Here is a 14833-nt window from a genome sequence, read left to right on the forward strand (position 1 = left end):
TCTAGGACGCACTTGTTTTTGGCTTTTTTGAATAGAAGATGGGACACGCTTGTTTTAAATTTGGGGAAGTACAAACTTTGCCCTCCTCTTAAATTTCGGACTTACTGCGGGTCGGGGGTAGGATGGTAATCCCAGGTGTCCCAAATAGTGGGCGGGAGCGATTTCGGCCGCGCGCATGTGTGCTTAGGTGGCCATTGTGTACGAATGTTTTTCGGAGGCGGTTGCGTGGCGTCTAGATGAAGCTACAAACCTACCCCGGTTTAGACCTTTGGACGTCGGGCCGGTAGGTTTCGAGGGTCGGAGTTATTAGAAAAGTAATTTCCTTGTACTACCAAACATTGGTCTCACGCGGTTTCGGGCGAGTAGAGGCTCTTTTGGCGCTTCGTTCGAAATTTTGAAACACAAGCATTCACGTTTAGAGTACTCTTGAACTATGAGGATTGACCTAAATAGACAACGTTATATTTGACCTTGTATGTTTGAAAACCTCATTAAATTATCCGCTTCTTTTTGAAATTTTGACACTTGAAAATCCTATAACTATGATTATTTTGGAATGGAGGAGCTAAATTTGAATCTATTTTGTACACGACTACATATGCTATTATGTACGAAATCAGAGCAAAGATTGGTGCCCCCATAATTTAGGTATGATTTACAAATGCCATGATATCAAATTCAAATAATTGAATGGACTTCGTGTTGAATTCGATTTTTTTTTAAACCACCTTAAGTTGAATTCAAATGTATGCTAGTTCATAGGTAGCTATTTATAATGTTCATTGTGTAACTTTCGTATGTATAATGTGCTTTACACACACAACATGAACTATACTCACGTTTATATTCGATTGCTAAAGTGATGCATTGTCTGGAGTTCAAAATACTAACTATGTGGATCAATTGTGTCGAATAATAACATAGACATGCTCAAATTCGATAGAATCTAGATGTCTGATGGATCAATGACCGTTCCTTACGCGAATTGCAAATATCATGATCCCATCCTAATATTTGGATACAATTTATATCTTTAATCAATGTGTACATTAGTCTTTTACGTGTAGTTTCACTCTCCATCGGTGGTCTCTCACACATGCTCACACTCTCTCTCCCGAGGTGTCTTTCTCGCACACATGCTCTAGATATAACCCTCCCTCCCTCTCATAACCATTTACAATTGTTTTCACTAACCTTTATCACAAGCACTCTTCCTCTCGCAAGCATACACACGCACAATCCCCATCGACCCTTTCTATATACATGGACCTGCCTACGTGTCTCCTGTACGCACATTATCTTTAGGTCTGTCTCTCACGCATTGTCTCACACCTCTCTTCCTAATCAACGAGTATGATTCTAGCAGAGCATTCTGTAGGATGCCCCTTAAAGTTAGGTTGGATGAATAGTAATATCAAAGATAAAGGGGTTACCTTAGTCCGAGAACCTAGGGTTACAAATCCTAGCCGGCTTTGTCAGTGGACACAGAGTCCTTCACAATTTTGCTATCTTTGTCTTGTACGACTAGTCATCCATGGGTCTTCCTAAATGCGTCACGGGCCGACCAATGTGGCGCAGGACGGAACCGAACGAAGGGCCTCACCTCGACCCACCGGACCTCATGCGCTGACACACCCTCTACCCCCATGTCTCGTTATCTTCTGACACCCACACATACCAACACAAACAACACGCACAAAAAAAATTCTGCTGGTGCCTCTATCCCCTCCCCCTTTCATATACACACTCAAGGGAATCTCTCGTCGTGACGTCATATTCGTCTCTCTCTCTCTAGAGCACTCTCATTTCTCGTGCTATCTCTCCCACGCCCCCCATCGGCCCCTCTATCCATGCCTCTCTCGAATACGTAATACACACACATACCTCTCTAGGCCCCACCAAATGCATCAACTACACATTCACACATGTTACATCACGTACCCCATTGATCTAGAAAGCCCTCTCTTCACGTATATTTTGCATACAACATTCCTTTTGAATAAAGTGTGGCCAAAAAAATATTTTAGAATTTCTACATATATACAACATTACAAAGTTATATGGAGGAGTACGAACGCTAATTTGCATTGCATGGTGCCCACAATGATATTTATTCCGCATTGTGAATTTGTATATTTTTTATACTATATACAAAGTTAGTCATAATAAAGAGAAACGAAGAGCATCTCTCTCTCCATCGCATACCCCCCTCTACGCCCCTTTCACATATGCAAACAAACTATCTCCAGGTCCTCTAAAAGTAAGCCCCCAGCACATTCACGCATGTTTCATCTTTCTCTCGCGATATATACAATGACGATCATTGTATTTGAAGCGAAAGCACGATACGTACATTGGACTTCAGAATCCACTCATTACGGTCACCATTTACGTTTAGTGGTTATTATACAGTCACGGGCTCACCGTACAACTCTGTATTTGCTCAAGACATGACTAGTTGACCAGTTAAACACTCCACGTGGCACCTCTAGTGTTGCATCACACTATCTCACTACCATCGTGCCCACCTGTCGGCTTGTATCTACTCTACATCTAAACTCTTATAAAATACACTCTTATAAAAAACAGAGTTGGTGATAATGGTGTGCCTGCCATCCTGCAATATAGGCCGTCCGATTTATATCTGACGGATACGAAAGAAACTATGGCAATTTTGCAAAATGGTACCCACACACCTCTCCACATTTGCAAATAAGGCCTTCCCTCGTTCATCCTTTTCTCTCACAAGACAAACTAGTCATACAAATGCATCTTGATGTTACGTGCAACGCACGGGCATCTTGCTAGTAAGACTGAAAACAAACGACAAAAAAATATTTGGACGGTGGTTCGAAATCATGACTGCGGGCACAGTGGACAAGGTGGCCTTGTATTGGTATGCTGAGCCGTCTGTTTTAACACATAGGAGCTGGTGTGGTGATTATACACACACGCACGCATGCACGCGAACTGCATGCACGCAACACTCACACAAACGCATGCACCCACGCACGCACGCAACACTCACACATGCACACGCAGCCACGCACTCACGCAACACTTACACGCACACACGCACGCATGCATGCACACACCAGTACACCACACAACCAACACACACTCTCACGCTCAAGTGCTCAACCTACACATGCATGCGCACACATCAGGCCCTGACAGACACATACACAACCAGGTGATTCCCGTGCACGGGTTGGAGTCTTGTTGCACCTGCGTAAATTTGTGTTTATCTGACCTTTTCCCTATGCGAACTGACAGGTGGGACCCACAAGGAACATGGTCAATTTGACTAGTCAACATGGCGCCACGCAGACTATTTGGCCGGTCAACAGAGTGCAATCCGATGCTGAACCATGAGCAAGTGACCGTATAATCACCGCAAAACGTATATAGTGACCGTAATCAGCTTATTCTAAAGTTCGGTGACCGTATTACGCTTTTATCTCTGTAGGCCCTCCAAAACTACATCTCTACACGTTCTCTCATGTTACATCTAACAACTATGCAATACAGCACTACTACTACACTCTAACACAATAAATCATATGTGTTTTTAGTTTTACTAGATATCATATTGTTACTTAATTATTCAGTTTGCATACATTAAAATTGCATTTGAAATGTATGGCCAGTATCATCTACCGCGCGGGAAAAATCCCGCCCTTTCCTGTTTAATCGGGTTTGTATCGATGGATCGTGCGAAACAGCAAAACTATAGTACTATACAGTACAAGTGACAGTTCACTGGCCCGTCATGTCGTGTACTCCTCCGTCGTAAGAGTGGAGCGCTCACTTTCATAAATCTTCTAGTCCCTTTCGCCGACATGTGGGACATCAAGCTACCGGGTCCACGTGCCATACCGGAATACAGTGCAGAGCAGCTGGGGTGAAGCACCCCAGTCATGGCGCCGACGTAGTAATGAGCAATGAGGCGTCAAATCACAAAGCTGCACCTTTCCCGCAGTTAAGTTTGAGGTACGAAGTAATAATGCTAAAAAAAGAAGTTGGAGGGACGAACCAACCATCATTTCACTCATTGCTGAATTCGCTTCTCCCTCATCTTCTGTAACACCCCGAATGTAACTTTCCATATTTGTAACTCCAACTCTTGCCATTTTCGGCTATGTGTTATGATATTCCCTCCGTGGTTGGGTTTTTGTCTTTCTTTTTGCATTTTGTTCATGGCATGCATTTCAACCATGTCATCATGTGCATCTCATTTGCATACGTGTTCGTCGCGTGCATCTGAGCCTTTTCCCCGTTGTCCGTTTCGCAATCCAACACTCCCACATGCTCCGGCGCACCCCCTCTTGTCTCTTTTCGTGAGCGGGTGTTAAACGTTCTCGGAATGGACCGAGATTTGCCAAGTGGCCTTGGTACATCACCGGTAGACCGCCTGCCAAATTTTTTTTCATTTGGAGGTCGTTTGATGCCCCGACGGTTAACCGGGTAACCGCAAAAGCCTCTTTGGTGTTGCAGCCCAACACCCCTCCAAACAGCCCAATAACCCATCTAAACCCTATCCATGCTCTCCATCGTTGGATCACGATCGTCTGGGCGAAAACCTCTCCTCATTTGGAGTCTCCTAGCTCCCTCTACCTATAAATATGCCTCTCCCCTGAAATTCTCGCAGTCCAAACCCTAGCCACCGCTCCCCTCGCGCCGCCGGACACGTCCGGGCAACGCCGGACGCGTCCACCACCGCCTCCGCACCACTCCCGTGCCGCCACATGGCACCGCGCCGCCCGCCGCCGCCGCGGCCCGCCCGAGCCCGGGTCGAGCCCTCGAGCCCGTTCGCCACCGCCCGCACCTTCCCGCAACCCTAGCGCGCCCCGCGTCTGTGCCCTCGCGCCGTCGCCGCCTTCGCTCGCCGGCCGTAGCGCCCCGCCGCCTGCACCTCGCACTGCCCGAGCCCAAGAGCTCCGTCGACCATGACGCTGCCGCCCGCGTCCGCTCCGGCCAGATCCGGTCGAGGTGCGACCGGATCCGACGCCCCCTCACCGGAGCGCCGCCTCTCCGACCCGCCGGCGACTCCTCCCGTCCTCTTCGGCCTCCTCCCCGAGCTCCGGCCGTCTCCTCCGGTGCACCTCGACGTCCGCGCCGAGCCCTAGATCCGATCTAAGGTTGACCCCGAAATTCCTCTGTCCCCGATTTTTCCAACATTTTGGTGCCACCTTTGTCATGCCGTAACTCCATGCTCGGTGCTCCGAATCATGCATTTGATATATCAAAATTTTCGTCTCGTGATGCTCTTCATGTTAGTGCCTTTTGCATGCTTGTTACTGTCCATATTGATGCCATCATCCTTGTTGCAAGAGTGCTATATGATGTTAGCTGCTGGTTCTTAACAGAACTTGATGATTTGTCATTTTTGTCGCATTTTGTGTGTGCATCCTATGGGCATGATGTCTACATGTTTTATGAGCTTCATCACGCCATATTTACAGAGGTGCAATACATGTATTTTTGTGTGCCCTGTAGTGAGTTCTTCAAGCTCACGAAGTAGGGTACTTGCTGTTACTGTTTTGTTAGGCTGAATCTGTCTTATCATGATGCTATGTTTGATTGGTGCTACCATCACGTCCATGCATAATCTGGAGATTCTCCTTTAGGATGTTTTGTAGATATTTCTATGCTCTATCCATCCATGCCTCTGGTTGCAATTATGGAGTAATTTAGCATGTCATTTCTTTGCTATACTTTTGCTAAGTATTATTCCTGGCAGATTGGTAACATGAGATTCAACATTGCCATGAGTGTTGCTAGTGATGCATGCTCTCTATGAACTTTCCCTTGCCATGCTTAGCTTGTTGAACAGGTCTACTTCATGTTGGTTACCTTGGTATGCCACGAAATGCTTTGTGGTGAGTGGTTTGAGCTTGCAAAGTTGCTATCATGAATCTGTTCCTGCCATGCTATGTTTTTCTTCCAAGTCTGAAACTGTTCGTATAACTTGCCATGTTTGCATGGATGCCGCATCATTTTCCATGCATATTTGGTTAAATCTCAGTAAGGGAGTTTTGTTATATGTCTTTAGTACTAGCATTCCATGTCTTTGTTTGCTATGTTAAATTCCTGTAGCATGTTGTTTGCTAGCTCTAAACATTGCTATCTGCTGCTGTTTTGCCATGCTTCATATTTTCTCCAAGTCTGTGAATCTGTTATCATTTGCACTTTTGCCATGCTGTTTTAGGCTTGTTCTGTTGAGTTCTAGAAGGAGCTTAGTGTTCATGATTTGTAGAGCTTCATGTGTACTTCTCTTCCATGTGCATTGTTGCTATGTTGGAGTGCTATAGCATAGTTTCTTGATGTATTCGAAGTGCTATGATGCTGTTAACTGCAGTTTGGCATCATTCTTGTGTTGCTTGTCATTTGCAAACCGTGCATCCGTTTTCGGTGATCCTTATATCGGTTTCGACAGAAATCACCTGATCTTTCCAGCGGCATACTTGGTTTGCCAAGTTGATGCCTTGATATTTCTTTTCCTTCCGGAGCACGCATATGCATTGCATATCACATCTCGCATATCATGCCATGTATTGCATCATGTTGCTTGTGCATTGCACCGTGATTGATTGTGGTTCCATTGCTTGTGTTCTTGCTTTGGGTAGAGCCAGGAGACGAGTACGTGAACGAGGAACCTGTTGAGTACGCTAACGAGGATCATGCTTTCGACAACTCTGAGAACTTGGCAGGCAAGATGACCATACCCTCGATATCACTTCTATCTTTGCTTTGCTAGTTGTTCGCTCTATCGCTATGCTTGCGCTACCTACCACTTGTTTATAATGCCTCCCATATTGCCATGCCAAGCCTCTAACCATCCTTTCCTAGCAAACCGTTGTTTGGCTAAGTTACCGCTTTTACTCAGCCCTTCTTATAGCGTTGCTAGTTGCAGGTGAAGATGAAGTTGGTTCCATGTTGAAACATGGATATTTTGGGATATCACAATATCTCTTATTTAATTAATGCATATATATATTTGGTAAAGGGTGGAAGGCTCGGCCTTATGCCTGGTGTTTTGTTCCACTCTTGCCGCCCTAGTTTCCGTCATACCAATGTTATGTTTCTTGATTTTGCGTTCCTTACGCGGTTGGGGATTTATGGGAACCCCTTGGCAGTTCACTTTGAATAAAACTCCTCCACCAAGGCCCAACCTTGGTTTTACCATTTGCCACCTAAGCCTTTTTTCCCTTGGGCTTTCGCGAGCCCGAGGGTCATCTTTATTTTAACCCCCGGGCCAATGCTCCTCTGAGTGTTGGTCCAACCCGGGCGATGTCCGGCGCCCCCTGGGCAACCAGGGTCTATGCCAACCCGACGTCTTGCCCATCCAGTGTGCCCTGAGAACGAGATAGGTGCAGCTCCTATCGGGATTTGTCGGCACATCGGGCGGCTTTGCTGGTCTTGTTTTACCATTGTCGAAATGTCTTGTAACCGGGATCCGAGCCTGATCGGGTCTTCCCGGGAGAAGGAATATCCTTTGTTGACCGTGAGAGCTTGTGATGGGCTAAGTTGGGACACCCCTGCAGGGTATTATCTTTTGAAAGCCGTGCCCACGGTTATGTGGCAGATGGGAATTTGTTAATGTACGGTTGTAGAGAACTTGACACTTGACTTAATTAAAATGCATCAACCGCATGTGTAGCCGTGGTGGTCTCTTTTCGGCGGAGTCTGGGAAGTGAACATGGTTTGGGTTATGTATGAACGTTAGTTTCAGGATCACTTCTTGATCACTTCTAGCTTCTCGACTGATACGTTGCTTCTCGCGGGTGTGAGATTGCTGAGTCCTCGTGACTCACAGATTCTACCAAAAACAGTTGCAGGTGCCGTTGAAACTAGTGCAGGTGACGCAACCGAGCTCAAGTGGGAGTTCGATGAGGACCTTGGTCGTTACTATGTTTCGTTTCCTGATGATCAGTAGTGGAGACCAGTTGGGACGACCGGGGATCTAGCATTTGGGGTTATCTCCTTTTCATTTGGATTTGACCGTAGTCGGTCTATGTGTGTATTTTGAATGATGTATGAATTTATTTATGTATTATGTGAAGTGGCGATTGTAAGCCAACTCTCTTTATCCCATTCTTGTTCATTACATGGGATTGTGTGAAGATGACCCTTCTTGCGACAAAACCTACAATGCGGTTATGCCTCTAAGTCGTGCCTCGACACGTGAGAGATATAGCCGCATCGTGGGCGTTACATCTTCTTCAACTTAACCACGTGTTGCTTCTGCCGTTGTTCTGCCTCATGTGGGACGCGGATCGGCTTGGTAAAGCACTGACACGTGGGACCGCCTGTTAGCAAACTGCCAGGACAACGTCCTCTAAAAATAAGAAACCTCCCCCGCCATCCGCGCGGCAAAATCACCTCCTTTTTACTAATCTTGATTTTATAATTTTTTAGATCAATATAATTGAGATTTTATAGATAGCACACAGGAGCAAAACCAAGTGGTACGGTTAAGGGCATCCACAATGTGTAGCCAAATGTGAAAATAGCTTTTGTCATCGTGGGAACCATTGTGGACGGTGTTGCCAAAGCCAAAAAGATGGAACCGAAGCTCCCTGATTGATTCATGGAAGGAATAGAAAAATGCAACGTCTCTCCTCTTTCTCCCATGCTTGGACGCATGTGGTACAGTATAGAGCACAGAGTCTACTCCCATGTCCCTTCTATCACAAATCACAAAGCAGTGAGGCGTCAAATCACAAAAGCACGGACGAAGCAACCATCATTTCACTCTTCGCTGACTCCGCTTCTCCATCGTCTTCTTCGAGAAACTATCTCACGCACTAAGCTGGACTGACGACGCTATTGTGTACTAGTAGTACTAGTACATTTACGCGTCCTTTGGTTCAACGGACTTCCTGGAGGCAAATAAGGTGGTTGTCTCGGCTTGCAGGCGGCACTAGCGAATGACTTACCGTGGTCTCAGGCCTTGTTCGGTTGAGGTGGTTTTTGAAGGGGAATGGTAGGGTTTGAGGGGGATTAGATCCCCTACAAGCCAAAATCCTCTCCAATCCACTCCAATCCCCTTGGGAGGAGGATTAAACGAACAAGGCCTCAATGGTGTTCTCCGTCGAACGCACTTCGCCAAACCACAACGTCCGAGGTACCGTCAACGTCACCGCAATGGGGAAGGAAGTCAAATATAGTTACTACCTCCATTTTTTGTACACAAGGCTAGTATATCAAAATTACAATTTGCAAAAGGCCACTAACACTAATCGAGGCAAAATTGATGGGGTTTGCCTCGTACTAGCAACCAAGGACATTAATATCCCCTGCATGCATGCAGAAGTGAGAAGGTTGGTTTGCATGGCGCTGCATTAATCAAGCGATGAGGAGTGAGATGGTTAGCTCTTTGGTCTTTGGAGAAAAAAATAAGCATTAATTGACACGTGAAACGAGGAGTTGTATCGATTAAATCCCGCGAAGGAAAACCCCGCCTTTCTTTTTTAACACTAGTACTCCTAGTACGTACGTACTTATCTTGTTTGGGTCTAGGCCTTGCATTGCCATACTTTGCCACACATTTTTGCCAAGCTTGCCTAAAGTTTTCAAAATGAGAAGGAGGTAGACTTGCGCACGGCTGTCGCGGTCGCACCGCACCCTCACACGGTCGCTTCTGCCCGCCGCGGTCGCACCGCACCCTCACACAGTCGCTCCTGCATGCCGCAAACCCAACCAAGGGAACACACCCTCACTAACACGTGCTGTCGGATGTGAACAAACCAAACTCAGCCATCCTACCGCTGACACATAATTTTCGTTCATAGAGTATGTTTATCCAACCGCATGTTGGGGAGTATCCGTACGGCCCGTGCGGTGGTCTGTTGGGGAAGAAGAAGAGGTGAGGAAGAAGGGTTAGGAGACGTAGTTTATTCATCCAACCGCCTGAAATGGTAGACTGACCCAAGTCAGGCGACTTGCATAACAATATATGTTTATACACGGCAAAAGATCCATAAAAACAACAACATAAAGAAAAACTATCACTGCTCGCGGAACGAGACAGCCTCGTCGTCTTTGGCTGCCACTGCGAACTAGCCGTAGCTGCCGACGTGTGTCTCCGCACCGTGGTTGTCCTCGGCCTCCAGCTACTCGTTCACGCGGAGCGCGCAGGCGCTCTGCACGGACGAGAGCACAACCCGGTTCAAGTCGAGGACGTCCGGTTCCGCCTGCAGGAGGGCCTCGATAGCAGCAGCATCCACGCACTCCGCATCGAGTCGAGTCTTCGCCACCCGGTTCAAGTCCAGGACGTCCGGTTCTGCCTGCAGGAGGGCGTCGATGAGAGCGGCATCCGCGCGCTCCGCATCGAGTTGAGCCTCTGCCACCCGGTTCAAGTCCAGGACGTCCGGTTCCACCTGCAGGAGGGCCTCGATGGCAGCGGCATCCCCGCGCTCCGCCTCAAGTTGAGCCTCCACCGCCCGGTTCACGTCCACGACATCCGGTTCCGCCTGCAGGAGAGCCTCGATGGCAGCGGCATGCGCGCGCTCCACGTCGAGTTGAGCCTCTGCCTCCCGGTCCTCCTTTAGTATCGCCATGAACATTGGATTGGCTTCCTCCTCCTCGTAGCTTGGCTCCAGAGAACTTGGGGATTGGCCCGCCGCAAAGCGAGCTTGGGAACAGAGGTCTGTGGTGCCGACCGCCGCCGCGATTTCTGCGCGGCGCTCCGGTGTCAACATCTTGTAGTAAGTGATCTTGCGGCGCACCATGGCTTTCCTGCGAACTAGGGGACGCGGGCTAGGGGATCGAAAGGTGGGGGGATGGGCTGGAGACTAGGTGTGGTTTTAGGGCAGTGGCTGGCATAGGCCGAGCAGCGAAGGTTCTGGTGTGAATAGTGGTTCCGGTGATGACCGGTCAATCGGTTTTGACTGTACATCGCTCTTGCCGCGTTCGCGTTGCAGCCCGGCATGCTGGACCCTCCACATCGCTCATCGAATGGAACGCGCTTCGTCTTGTGTTTTCGCTCGCTTGTGGGACTGCAGTTGAGAGCAAACCGACATCCCTCCCCCCTCCCCCGCCTGTGTCATTTATTATACTACCACTCCCTCCGTTTTATGCGGAGTAAATAAAACAGAGGGAGTATACTAAGGATGAGGATCCCCTGACGTGGCCGAACCCATTGAGTAACTGACATGCGGGGCCTAGCAAGCATGGGGTCCGCCAGTAAGTGACCGAAAGGGAGGGTAAGGTAGGGATACCTACGTCACAGGATCCACTTCCACTACTACTCCCTCCTTCCATTTACTATACAGGGCCTAATGTGTTTTTCGAGGCTACTTTGACCAAATGTTAGAGTAATAATATATGACATGCAACTTACACAAAGCATACGGTCAAATTCGTATGTGAAAGGAGTTTCCAGTGATATAATTTTCACATTATACATCTCATGTACTATTAATCTTGTCAATAGTCAAATGCGGTTTTAAAAACGCATTAGAGCATGGTTAATAATATAGCCAGCGATGGCTATGAGGGACTGCCATGTCATCTATAGCCATCATCTATTATATGCACTCATACAGTAGTGTGGGCTATAAGGTTGGCTATTTCCCGCAAAAAAATATAAGGTTGGCTATTGTATTAGTACTTTTTTCCATCTCCTCTCTATCTCTTTCTTCATATTTATTGTATTTAACTAGGAATGCGTATATAGCTAGGCTCTTGCATGAGAGCTCACTCCCCTTACTTTTTCACATCTCTCTCCTCCACATAGGCCCTATATAAATGGAAGGAGGGAGTACTACTATGAGCACTGCATACTCTAGTACAGATGTTGTCAGTACTCCACTAGTACTATTGGACAGGGAGCTTAAAAAAGTTACTATTGGACTGGCTATACGTGGCGAAATCCTAGTAGGAAGAGCATGCGCGAGAACAAGCACATTCATGTGGTTGAAAAAAATTTAGAAACCATCTCGAGTACAAATCTAGGAGTACGTACGAATCCAACAATATTGATTGGGCGTTGTTGAATGTTGATACTTTTTTGATCAAAGTAGAGATACTTTGATTACACATAAAACTTATATGTAAACTAGAAAGGATAGGAGGGAGTATATTGTGCGTTCAAAAACAAAACAAACATTGAATACCCTTTATATATGATTTGTGGATGCTATGATCACCGCTTCAAAATTTTGAATCCGCCTTAGGTATCACGTGCCCCCACTCGTTCTCTATCGATTTCATCTCGGGGTCCGGAGATCGATTGAAAGAGGACTAGGGTGGGTACATGCGAATGATACTCGGCGGAATGTTCAAATGAGCCATGCGGGAGGATGGACTCGACCGGAGGGTGACATGATCGATGGGGAAGAGGGTTGGAGAGGAATGAGAAATAAGCAAACGCCACATGATTATACTTGAACGGCCCAAATAAACAATAAGTTGTCTCTCTTGGCCTACATAGAGAAAGGCCTAATGCGCAACGCGGAGCACTGACGCTCGAATATGGCCGGGAAAATAGGGAAACCGACATGTGGGGCACACCCGTCGGGACGGCGTAGCGCAGACTAGTCCAATGGAGGAGCTGGCCCACGACCACCTCGCCACCGACAACCGTTTATGTGGGTCGTTGGGGCCAACAACAAGGCGCAGCTCGAAGACCGCCTCTGGACACAGTGACTGCGGTGAGCAACACGCTCATCGTCGCTAGACACGGTCGGTTTCAGTGTGCCGAGGGTGGCGTTAGTGCTGTGGCACGACCAATAGTATGTTTGGTTTGTGCCCAAGGTTGCCCCATCAAAGCATTGGGTAGCCAAAGCTTTGGTTGAGGTATTGGTTGCCCATGATTTGGCCGACATTGGCAAGAAAAATGAACTAGAGTTGGCTAGAGTTCATTGGCATGCCAAAAAAATGGCAACCATCCAAACAAAGACCAATCTTTGGGTCATGACCAAAATTTTGGTAAGGTGCACTTTGGCCACAATCCAAACACACCCCAACACCCGGCTCGTCGAGGATGCACGGGGCGCCACGACGCGTCCGCAAAGTGGTGTAGCGTGGCCAACTGCATCCTCAGGACCTGAGACCATCCCGGGTCGTCTTGCTTTTTCAATGACATGCGGGGATCGCATGTGAGCAAAGGGCATCTCCAACGTTGCCACGACCGCAGCTGACTACCCTGGCACACCAAAACACTCGTCCCTCGCGCCATCGCGCGGTGTGTTCCAAGCCGGCGCCGGCTGCCCGCATTCATGCCATCCGTTCATATGCCGTTGTTAAGAGGCTCAGTGCCCGAGGAACCAACTCCGGCGACTTAATGACGCACCCGGACGCTTGGCCTAACCGGAATGCGCTACTTAAAGCGGCAACGCCCAGCTAACCTCCACACCATAGCGCATCGTCCTCCTACCTGGCACCACATCCGCCATGACCGCAAGCGCGAACGCTCTGCGGGAGAGCTTGTCTTCGGGGATGAAGCTCGAGGTCGCCGCCCTCTCTCAAGGCACCTCTCGCGATGCAATAGCGGCGTAGCCGAACGCGGACGCGACCGCACAAGCGGTGGCCACGCTGGCGGACGACGACGGGAGCACCGTCAACCACGCGTCCTACTTGCCGCCGTCCAACGTCCGGCACCGCCAAGGTCGGGGACTCCTCCGAGGATGAGTGGGCATGGGAGGCGGCAGGGCATGGTGTGCCAACTGGCCGGTCCGTATCCCGTGTTCTACTCTTCCTCGCCGGAGACCGCACCTTCACTTCACGGGTCTTGAACCCCGCCCCCGTACATAGAGATCGCAGATGGAGGACGTCGGTCGCCGCCGTAGAATAGGTTTAGGGTCAGGTTTCTTTTATTTTTCTGTCCTATAAAAGTTCGATATGTAATGAAAATCTGCCGTGTTTGCATTAATCTCGGCCGGTGTATATGAACTTTCACAATAATATAGTATATTGTAGGAGTACTAGCAAGATGCCCGTGCGTTGCACGGAAGATCAAGATCTTGTGGGAGAAAAGGATGAACGAGGGAAAGCCTTATCTGCAAATGTGGAGAGGAATGCGGGTAAATTGTCATAGTTTCCTTCCTGTCCGTTAGATATAGATCGGACGACCTATATTGCAGGATGACAGGCACACCATCATCACCAACTCTGCTTTTTATTGAACCGAGACAAATCTAACATGCGAAGTAAAATAAACACATAGGGTCTATACATACACAATATATCTTAGGCACTCCAATAGTATGTCCACTACACATTCACGCATTTCACATCTTTCTACATCTACGGGAACCTATGAAAGGGTTAACGTAAATTGCCTCTCTCTCTCCTCCCCTGATTTTCATGGTGGTGGGCCCCTCCCTCCCCCCAATCTACAATCAACAGCTCACACGTTTCACATTAAGTTAATTACGTAACCGGGATTACGTAGGTGTAGCATTACTCGTCCTAAAAAAACCAAGTAAGCCAACCTCCCAGCATATCGCGCGGGAAAAGACCCAGCCACGCCGTTTTAGTCGGGATTACCGGATTACTAGTAGTAGTATCAATGGATCGCGTGAAGCAACAAGTTATTTTTTGAGGGGGCGAAGCACCTAGTTTAAAAGGAAAAAAGGCGGTACACTCACAACACTCCTGTTGCGGTCGCATTGCACCCCACACACATTCGGTCCTGCACGCGGCTCACGCAAACGGAACGCGCTTTGGCTTGCCTCTTCACTGACACGTGGGACCGACCATGCGCCAAACTCCCCCCGCCCACTGCGCGAAATCCTCCCCCCCCCCACCCAAAAATTCCACACAAATCCGATTCGACCGCCCTTCGGCCAACTAGCCAATAATATTCCCCAAACCCCCTCCCCCC

This window comes from Triticum aestivum, chromosome 7D, assembly GCF_018294505.1.
Source record: "Triticum aestivum cultivar Chinese Spring chromosome 7D, IWGSC CS RefSeq v2.1, whole genome shotgun sequence".
NCBI lineage: Eukaryota > Viridiplantae > Streptophyta > Magnoliopsida > Poales > Poaceae > Triticum > Triticum aestivum.